The sequence below is a fragment of the Physeter macrocephalus genome, chromosome 1, assembly GCF_002837175.3.
Source record: "Physeter macrocephalus isolate SW-GA chromosome 1, ASM283717v5, whole genome shotgun sequence".
In the NCBI taxonomy this organism is placed as follows: domain Eukaryota; kingdom Metazoa; phylum Chordata; class Mammalia; order Artiodactyla; family Physeteridae; genus Physeter; species Physeter macrocephalus.
This window is the reverse complement of record NC_041214.2, coordinates 14,452,347-14,463,327: the sequence shown is the minus strand read 5'-3', so window position 1 is coordinate 14,463,327 and position 10,981 is coordinate 14,452,347.

The following is a 10,981-nucleotide window of genomic DNA, read 5'->3' as shown; positions in this document are numbered from 1 at the left end:
AAATAAATAAATAAATAAATAAATAAATGTTTGGTAGAATTCACCTGTGAAGCCATCTGGTCCTGGGCTTTTATTTGTTGGAAGATTTTTAATCACAGTTTCAATTTCAGTACTTGTGATTGGTCTGTTCATATTTTCTATTTCTACTTGGCTCAGTTTCGAAGGTTGTGCATTCCTAAGAATTTGTCCATTTCTTCCAGGTTGTGCATTTTATTGGCATAGAGTTGCTTGTAGTAATCTGTCATGATCCTTTGTATTTCTGCAGTGTCAGTTGTTCCTTCTTCTTTTTCAATTCTAATTCTATCGATTTGAGTCTTCTCCCTTTTTTCCCTGATGAGTCTGGCTAATGGTTTATCAATTTTATCTTCTCAAAGAACCAGCTTTTAATTTTAGTGATCTTTGCTATCGTTTTCTTCGTTTCTTTTTCATTTATTTCTGATCTGATCTTTATGATTTCTTTCCTTCTGCTAACTTTGGGGTTTTTTGTTCTCCTTTCTCTAATCTCTTTAGGTGTAAGGTTAGGTTGTTTATTTGAGATGTTGCTTGTTTCTTGTGGTAGGATTGTATTGCTATAAACTTCCCTCTTAGAACAGCATTTGCTGCATCTCATAGGTTTTGGGTCATCGTATTTTCATTGTCGTTTGTTTCTAGCTATGTTTTGATTTCCTCTTTGATTTCTTCAGTGATCACTTCGTTATTAAGTAGTGTATTGTTTAGCCTCCATGTGTTTGTATTTTTTACAGATCTTTTCCTGTAATTGATATCTAGTCTCATAGCATTGTGGTCAGAAAAGATACTTGATATGATTTCAATTTTCTTAAATTTGTCTGTGTTTTAAAGTCTATTTTTTCTGATGTGAGAAGTCCTACTCCAGCTTTCTTTTGATTTCCATTTGCGTGGAATATCTTTTTCCATCCCCTCAATTTCAGTCTGTATTTGTCCCTAGATCTGAAGTGGGTCTGTTGTAGACATCATATATACAGGTCTTGTTTTTGTATCCATTCAGCCAGTGTATGTTTTGGTTGGAGAAGTTAATCCATTTACATTTAAGGTAATTATTGATATGTATGTTCCTATTACCATTTTCTTGAGTGTTTTGGGTTTGTTATTGTAGGTCTTTTCCTTCTCCTGTGTTTCCTGCCTAGAGTAGTTCCTTTAGCATTTGTTGTAAAGCTGGTTTGGTGGTGCTGAATTCTCTTAGCTTTTGCTTGTCTATAAAGGTTTTAATTTCTCCGTCAAATCTGAATGAGTTCCTTGCTGGGTGGAATAATCTTGGTTGTAGGTTTTCCCTCTTCATCACTTTAAATATGTCCTGCCACTCCCTTCTGGCTTGCTGAGTTTCTGCTGAAAGATCAGCTGTTAACCTTACAGGGATTCCCTTGTATGTTTGTTGTTTTTCCCTTGCTGTTTTTAATATTTTTTTTTGTATTTAATTTTTGATAGTTTGATCAATATGTGTCTTGGTGTGTTTCTCCTTGGATGTATCCTGTATGGGGCTCTCTGTGCTCCTGGACTTGATTAACTATTTCCTTGCCCATATTTGGGAAGTTTTCAACTATAATCTCTTCAAATATTTTCTCGTCCCTTTCTTTTTCTCTTCTTCTTCTGGGACCCCTGTAATTCGAATGTTGATTTGTTTAAGGTTGTCCCAGAGGACTCTGAGACTGTCCTCAATTCTTTTCATTTTTTTTTTCTTTATTCTGCTCTGCAGTATTTATTTCCACTGTTTTATCTTCCAGGTCAGTTATACATTCTTCTCCCCTCAGTTATTCTGCTATTGATCCCTTCTAGAGAATTTTAAATTTCATTTATTGTGTTGTTCATCACTGTTTGTTTGCTCTGTAGTTCTTCTAGTTCCTTGTTAAATGTTTCTTTTATTTTCTCCATTCTGTTTACAAGATTTTGGATCATCTTTACTATCATTATTCTGAATTCTTTTTCAGAGTGCCTATTTCCTCTTCATTTCTTATGTCTGGTAGGTTTTTACCTTGCTCGTTCATGTGCTGTGTGTTTCTCTGTCATCTCATTTTGCTTAACTTACTGTGTTTGGGGTCTGCTTTTCACAGGCTGCAGGTTCGTAGTTCCCGTTGTTTTTGGTCTCTGCACCTAGTGGCTAAGGTTGGTTTAGTGGGTTGTGTAGGCTTCCTGGTTGAGGGGACTTGTGCCTGTGTTCTGGTGGATGAGGCTGGATCTTGTCTTTCTGGTTGGCAGGTCCACGTCTGGTGATGTGTTTTGGGGTGTCTTTGGCCCTATTATGATTTTAGGCAGCCTCTCTGCTAATGCATGGGGTTGTGTTCCTGTCTTGCTAGTTGTTTGGCATAGGGTGTCCAGCACTGGAGCTTGCTGGTCATTGAGTTGAGCTGGGTCTTTTCGTTGAGATGGAGATCTCTGGGAGATTTTCGCCGTTTGGTATTATGTGGAGCTGGGAGGTCTCTTGTGGACCAATGTCCTGAACTTAGCTCTCCCACCTCAGAGGCACAGCCCTGCCACCTGGCTGGAGCACCAGGAGCCTGTCATCCACAGTGCTCAGAATAAAAGAGAGATAAAAAAAGAAAGAACGAAAGAAGAGATAAAATAGAGGGGCTTCCCTGGTGGCGCAGTGGTTGAGAGTCCGCCTGCCGATGCAGGGGACACGGGTTCGTGCCCCGGTCCGGGAGGATCCCACGTGCCGCGGAGCGGCTGGGCCCGTGAGCTGTGGCCGCTGAGCCTGCGCGTCCGGAGCCTGTGCTCCGCAACGGGAGAGGCCGCAGTGGTGAGAGGCCCGCATACCACCAAAAATAAATAAATAAATAAATAAATAAATAAAAATTTAAAAAAATAAAGTAAAAAAATAAAAGATATTAAAATAAAAAATAATTATTAAAAAAGTTTTTTAAAATGTAATAAAAAAGAGAAAGACTTGAAAGAAAGAAGAGAGCAGCCAAACCAAAAAAATCCACCAGTGATAACAAGCACTAAAAACTATACTAAAAAAAAAGAAAAAAAAACAGAACCCTAGGACAAATGCTAAAAGTAAAGCTACACAGACAAAATCACACACAGAGGCATACATATACACACTCACAAAAAGACAAAAAGGGGGAAAAATATATATCTCGTTGCTCCCAAAGTCCACCTCCTCAATTTGGAATGATTCGTTGTATTTTCAGGTATTCCACAGATGCAGGGTACATCGAAGTTGATTGTGGAGGTTTAATCTGCTGCTCCTGTGGCTGCTGGAAGAGATTTCCCTTTTTCTTCTTTGTTCGAACAGCTCCAGGGGTTCAGCTTTGGATTCAGCCCCGCCTCTGCGTGTCGCCTGAGGGCGTCTGCTCTTTGCTCAGACAGGACGGGTTAAAGGAGCAGCTGATTCGTGGGCTCTGGCTCACTCAGGCGGAGGGAGGGAGGGGCACAGATGCGGGGCAAGCCTGCGAAGGCGGCAGAGGCCTGCATGACATTGCACCAGCCTGAGGCGCGCCGTGCATTCTCCCAGGGAAGTTGTCCCTGGATCCTGGGACCCTGGCAGTGGCGGGCTGCACAGGCTCCCGGGAGGGGAGGTGTGGAGAGTGACCTGTGCTCGCACACAGGCTTCTTGGTGGCAGCAGCAGCAGCTTTAGCGTCTCATGCCCGTCTCTGGGGTCCGCGCTGATAGCCGCGGCTCGCGCCCGTCTCTGGACCTCCTTTAAGCGGCACGCTTAATCCCCTCTCCTCGCGCACCAGGAAGCAAAGAGGCAAGAAAAAGTCTTTTGCCTCTTCGGCAGCTCCAGACCTTTTCCCACACTCCCTCCCGGCCAGCCGTGGCGCACTAGCCCCTTCAGGCTGTGTTCACGCCGCCAACCCCAGTCCTTTCCCTGCCATCCAACCTCCGAAGCCTGAGCCTCAGCTCCCGGCCCCCGCCCACCCCGGCGGGTGAGCAGACAAGCCTCTCGAGCTGGTGAGTGCTGGTCGGCACCTATCCTCTGTGCAGGAATCTCTCCGCTTTGCCCTACGCACCCTGTTACTGTGCTCTCCTCCGTCGCTCTGAAGCTTCCCCACTCCGCCACCCGCAGTCTCTGCCCACGAAGGGGCTTCTAGTGTGTGGAAACCTTTCCTCCTTCATGGCTCCGTCCCACTGGTGCAGGTCCCATCCCTATTCTTTTGTCTCTGTTTTTTCTTTTTTCTTTTGCCCTACCCAGGTACGTGGGTAGTTTCTTGCCTTTTGGGGAGGTCTGAGGTCTTCTGCCAGCGTTCAGTAGGTGTTCTGTAGGAGTTGTTCCACATGTAGATGTATTTCTGATGTATTTGTGGGGAGGAAGGTGATCTCCCCGTCTTACTCTTCTGCCATGTTGAAGCTCTCCCCTTTATTACTTCTTGAATCAAAGCCCTACAATGGTTTTATCATTTTATTCAGAGTAAAACCCAAATTCCTTAGAATGAACTCTGAAGCCACATACCATTGCCCATCCCCCACCCCCACCCCCACCCCCACCCCCCCACCCCCGGCTACCTATCTGACTTTTTCGCCTATTATTTTCCCCCTTGCTATGCTATCTCTGCTCCAGCCTCACTGATTTCCTTGCTTTTTGTCTGGATACATCTAACCCTGATATCTACATGGCTCACTCCCCCACCTCCATGAAATCTTTGCTTGAAAATCTTCTAAGTAAGACCTCCTCTGACCACTCTATTCAAAATTACAACCCCTCCTCTCCTACCCCACATTCCTACTCTCTTTCTCTACTTTTTTAATAGCACTTCGCACCTTCTAATGTTGCAAACTTTTAAAATTTGTTTACTATCTGCAGCTGAAATATAGAAAGAATATATCTCTGAAAAGAAAATAACTTTTAGTGTTTTCTTAAATTTTAGTTTTCTTAATTTTTGCCCAGTTTTGGTAGTCTGAGAAAAATTAGACTCTTTAATGTACCAGCTTGTAGCTCTAGCAACAATCACAAATAATTGTTGCAGTATTCAAATAGCAAATATTTATTGCTCAAATTATACTTTTGCACTAACTATATTTAAAATACCATATTGTTGTAATGCACAAACCATATAAAAAATCTATTATGATAGATTTTTGCCTTCCTAAAATAATCAAGTGATTTTAGATTGGTGAATAGAATAATCACCAGACGTATATTAAACACGCCCAAATCCCTGTTTCTAGCTAAGTGACCTCTATTGAACACTAGACCTGTATATTAAGCTGTTTAATGGATGTTGTCATTTGGAACCTTAGACTCCATATCACATTCCTAACCACTCTATTTTTTCTTCTTGCCACCTTGAATGAGACATGGGCTTTCTTGACCACACACCTCTGCCTGGAACACACATTTTCCTTTGCCTGGAATACAATCCAGAAATCCCTCAACACAGATTGTTATCTCCTACTTATCCTGCAGGTCTCAGCTTCAATGTAGCCTGATTTTCCTAGAGTAAGTTAAGTGGGCCACTGTTTCCATAGTATCCTATAGCAGTCATTGCACTTTACCTGCACCATTTGTTGAATGTAAGCTCTCTGCAAGAGCAAGTACTTCACGAGACTGGGTCTAGCGTTTAACGTATTATCTAGCATATGGTAGGTACTCAGTATATATTTGATCAACTAAAAACAGTAGAAAAATGGTAACACAAATGCAGTAAAACACATCTTCAGAAATATTTAATGACATGGGAAAGTGGTCAGATATGATAAGTGAAAAGTATATGCTATGAGATTATATATAATGTAATTTCAATTTTGTAAAATAAGAAATATGCAAATTTTTACACTGAAAAAAGTTAGATATATACCAAAATGTTTTGTTGGCAAAAAATTATGTGATTAAAAAAAATCTTCATTTTTATAACGAATGTATATTTGGTTTATGATCAGATAAAAACAAATTCTTCAAAAAGAGAAATCAGTATTATTTTGTATATTCCTGTTAAAAACATAAAGGATTAAAAAACATTATTTTATAATTCCTTTTAGTTATTTTTGGTGGCAGGTTTAGACATTTTTATATTCTTTGTGACACATGATATATTTTTCAAATCAGATCCAGCAATCCTAAGCTAATATAGATTCTCCTAGGTTTGGAGACACTCATGAACACTAACGTAATTCTATAATTCTATATTACATTATATATTGTATGTAGTTATGTAATGTAATGTAACTCCATTCTATCAGATCTGTGGTTTTTTTTTTTTTTAAAGAACTGTTTCTGTCCTAAGTAATTACTTCTGAAAATATTGTCATCTTTCTTACTAATTAGGATCTCGAAGGGTTTAGCATTCTTTAACAGCCTAATTTAAAGAATGTAAATGTGGGCTTCCCTGGTGGTGCACTGGTTGAGAATCCGCCTTCCGATGCAGGGGACACGGGTTCGTGCCCCGGTCCAGGAAGATCCCACATGCCGCGGAGCGGCTGGGCCCGTGAGCCATGGCCGCTGATGCCGCGAAGTGGCTGGACCTGTGAGCCATGGCCGCTGAGCCTGCGCGTCCGGAGCCTGTGCTCCACAACGGGAGAGGCCACAGCAGTGAGGGGCCCAAGTACCGCAAAAAAAAAAAAAAAAAAAAAAAAAGAATGTAAATGTGAATTACTTCACAGGGTAAGAATGCACAAAATATATCCATTTTGCTGTTTCACAGCTTAGTAATTCTTGCTGGCCTATTAATATTCAGCCTTCTTATATTTTTTTACCTCTCAATTACATATTAAAAATTATTCTGAAGTGAAAAATACATTGTTCATTGAGATTAATTTTAACTTGTTTATTTCACAGTAGTTTATAGAGTACCCTCAGATGCTTGGCAGAATGCTTTGAGAGTAAAAAATGAATGAGATATGGTCCCTGTCTTTGAGGTGCTCACAGTCTATTGAGGGAGAAATATTACAAAAATGTATATGATAATACAGCACAGAAAATCATGTTATTTAGAGAGAACAAAGTAGTTGAGGCTCAAAGGGATCTGAAAGAGTGTCATTGAAGTCAGTACCTTTTACATCATTTCTGGTTCAAGCCATCATTTCTTACCTTGTTTGCTATAATAGCCCCCAGCTGGTCACCCTGCTTCTATCCCTGCCTTCCTGTAATCTATTCTCAACACAGTGGCCAGAAGATACTTTCAAAAATATCTTAGACAATGTCATGCTTTGCTCAAAACTCTCCAATGGCTCCCCCTTTTACTAAGAAGGAAACCAAAGTCCTTCCAAGTCCCTTCTGATTGCCTCCCCCTTCCCCATCTCCAAATTGCCTCTTTATTTTTATCTCTTTTATGCTTCCCTTTGCTGAATCTCCTGTAGCCACATTAATCCTGTGATGTTTTTCAAATCTACCAGGATGTTTACACTTTGGGGACCTTACACTTGCCTTTCCTCTGCGGGAAACTCTAGACCCAGCATGATTCTCTCTTTACTTCCTTTACGTCGTGATCACACGTTACCTCCTGTATGAGGCCTACCCTGGCCAGACCATCTAAAATTACAACTTGTGCATTCAGACACTCCTAATTCCCATATCCTGTCCTCATTTTTCTTATTTGTCTTGTACTTAGCACTATCCAGCATTCTTATTATCTCTCTCACTCAGTCACAGATTATTTTATTCAATAAAATACTGAATACATTTACACAAGGGTATATTAAATGTTCAATAAACAATGAAGGAATGACTGAATTGTGTTTTTATTTTAGTAACATCTTAGTTGTTATGAATTCAGAATTTGTGATGATTCTTCTTGGATTCATTTGAAATTTATGTTTACATTTTCTGTTGAAAATTGTGGTTGCTTTGTAACTAAATAACTTTTAAGTTAAAAAGAGAGAGAAAAGAGGGAGAAAAGAAATTATAGCCTTTATAGGAAATCTGTTTTCAATCAATTTTTACTGAATTCATGCAGTCAATAAAAGAAAAGCTGATTTCTAGCTGAAAAGCCCTGCCTAAGATTTTGACAGTTATTTGTTGGTATAATTATATGTTACTAAAGTAATAAAATTTCATTTTTAAAAATTGGTGAATTCTTTAGTTGAACTAATTTTGGACTAGTCTCAGCTAATTGCTCTGCATTCAAGATAATTACAATAATATTAAAAGAAATCATATAAAATGGAATGTTACAAGGATGTAGTGTTTAGTTTCATAAACTTCTGACATTCTAGAAATCTTTGGTTCCTGATGGAAGTCACTAATAAGAGCCTTTAGTCTCACTAATAGCTAAAGCATGCTCTGTTGGAAAGATACATTAGAGACACATTAATTATTTGAGGCAACTGGAGTACCATTATTTCACTGAAACATTTCAGTGACCTTAAAAAAGGGAAATGGAAACAATGGACTGGTAACAAAACCCTGTGGCATTAAATGATTTCTGCAAAGTCTGGAAGAATTAATGAGTGCATAAGTGTTCAGTAGTCATATAAATTTGGTCCCTTCTCCAATTAATTCAGTGTGCTGCATCCACCAAGTATGATCCTGAGCTCTCTACCAAGGAATCAGCATTCATGTTCAAGAGGGCCGTAGCTCTATCTCTCAGTGACACTTAAAGAAGTTAATTTTGTTAAGGAAAAAAAGACATGATGATAATAAAGATCTATTTGGAATTTTAAAAGACCCAGGGCTCCTCCCACTCTTCCCTGGAGAAATTATCCAACTACTAATGTGATTTGCAGAGGAGTCTTTCAAACTGCCTGCTGCCTAATTAGCTTTATGAAAAATACACATCAGACTTGTTTTGAGTGGTGGGTTTATTGTGTGGAAAATGATACAAACACACAACTACTGAATGAAAACAAGTAAACTTATCATCAAAGATGTTAGAATTAATCCAAAGAGCAGATGAGTAAGCTGGTCTTTCTTCTCAAATTGCCAAGCAGGTGGGAGGTATGAATTGGTGTCTTTTATGAGCGCTTGGTTGAAATGAAGAGAGTGTGAGCTTCTCTCCGCCCCCGATTATTTTATGTTCATTTTAATTTTCAGCTCTCAAAGATATTTCAAAGTGAGATACTGTTCTTTCCTCTTTCAAAGTTTCATCAATTAGTGTTTGACGTGTGTATGAAATGATAAGCATTAGCTAACATAATAAAGAAGCCCGAAAGCAATTTGTATTTTACAGCCATATATTTGAAAAAGTAATCAGTGCTTATAAATTCTTCCCAACTCCTTTTTTTCCCTAACAAATGAGTTTTTGTTCTGAAATTGTGAGATTAAAGAATAATTGGAGTATAAACTGAAAATGGTGCATATGGAAGGGTTTGGCTGAATTGATTCTATTTAGCATTTGGCCTCCTGTTTCCATCATTGCTAATTAAATGAACTCAGTCTAGGCTGGAGATGAGCTAGTGTATGCAACATTGCTGTGAAATCTTTAAGATGCGCTAAATTGGAGAGAACCTATACAGTAGGAAGATCCCCTCTGGAGAGACTGGGGATCAAATGCCAATTCTGTCACTTTTTGTGTGGCATTGAATAAACAACTTATCTTTTCTGAATCTCAGTTTCCTCGTTGTAGCATGGATATGGTATAACATTAGAAATGACTGGAAGGATTATGGAGTATTGTTGCATGATGCTTCATAGTATTAGGACTTCATCTTGATCTTCTCCTCTTCTATATCTGTTTCATCCTCCAAAGGACCAACATTGACCTTTTGATGCAGAGACCAGGGCATATAACAGCTTCTCTCTAGTGTAATTGTCAGATAAAAAGTATAAACGCTGGTGTCTGATAAATGCAAAATGTGCAGTTTTTATGTGGTTATATCTTTGAAAACTCTGTTTCTTTTGTCTCTCTGGGATTATTCTTACATAAATCTGAGTTCACTTGAAGAAAGTTTTCAAAAAGCAACAGGAATATTTTTCGATTTAAGGTAGTCAAAGCTCTGACTAAATCTTAAAAACAGAATAATTTTCTTCCCTAAGATATTGGTGTTATCAGAAAGGTTGGTTGGACTACTTGGATGAATATGAAAAAGGTTCAATGAAAATATGAGGAGAAAACACTGTCATACCTATGTATTCTAATTTACTTATAAAATGTTAGCCTTCCCTAGCTTTATAAAGAATAAATCCCCTAAACTGAGAGTAAGTTAGCACAAAATGCAAACAACAAATACCATTGCTTCATTAATATCACAGTTCTCCCATTCTTCCTGTATGTTCACAAGTCCTTCATACAGCCCCAAAGTAAAGCAAAGAAAAACAAAACAAAAAAACCAACAAACTAACCTCCAATGTAAATAACGAAAAAAAAACCAAACTACTACCAACATCATCACCACCAACTACAACAAAAAGCCAAGTCCAAACCATAACTAGCAGGTATTGAGAAATAATGGAGATAATTAACATTACCATGTTTCAACAGCATAAAGACTCAGTTCAACTCCCTAACACCATACACAAAAATAAAATCAAAATGGATTAAAGACCTAAATGAAAGGCCAGACACTATTAAACTCTTAGAGGAAAACATAGGCAGAACACTCTATGACATCAATCACAGCAAGATCCTTTTTGACCCACCTCCTAGAGAAATGGAAATAAAAACAAAAATAAACAAATGGGACCTAATGAAACTTAAAAGCTTTTGCACAGCAAAGGAAACCATAAACAAGGTGAAAAGACAACCCTCAGAATGGGAGAAAATATTTGTAAATGAAGAAACTGACAAAGGGTTAATGTCCAAAATTTACAAGCAGCTCATGCAGCTCAATATCGAAAAAACAAACAACCCAGTCCAAAAATGGGCAGAAGACCTAAACAGACATTTCTCCAAAGGAGAGATACAGATTGCCAACAAACACATGAAAGAATGCTCAACATCATTAATCATTAGAGAAATGCAAATCAAAACTACAATGAGATCTCATCTCACACCGGTCAGAATGGCCATCATCAAAAAATCTACAAACAGTAAATGCTGGAGAGGGTGTGGAGAAAAGGGAACCCTCTTGCACTGTTGGTGGGAATGTAAATTGATACAACCACTATGGAGAACAGTATGGAGGTTCCTTAAAATCTAAAAATAGAAC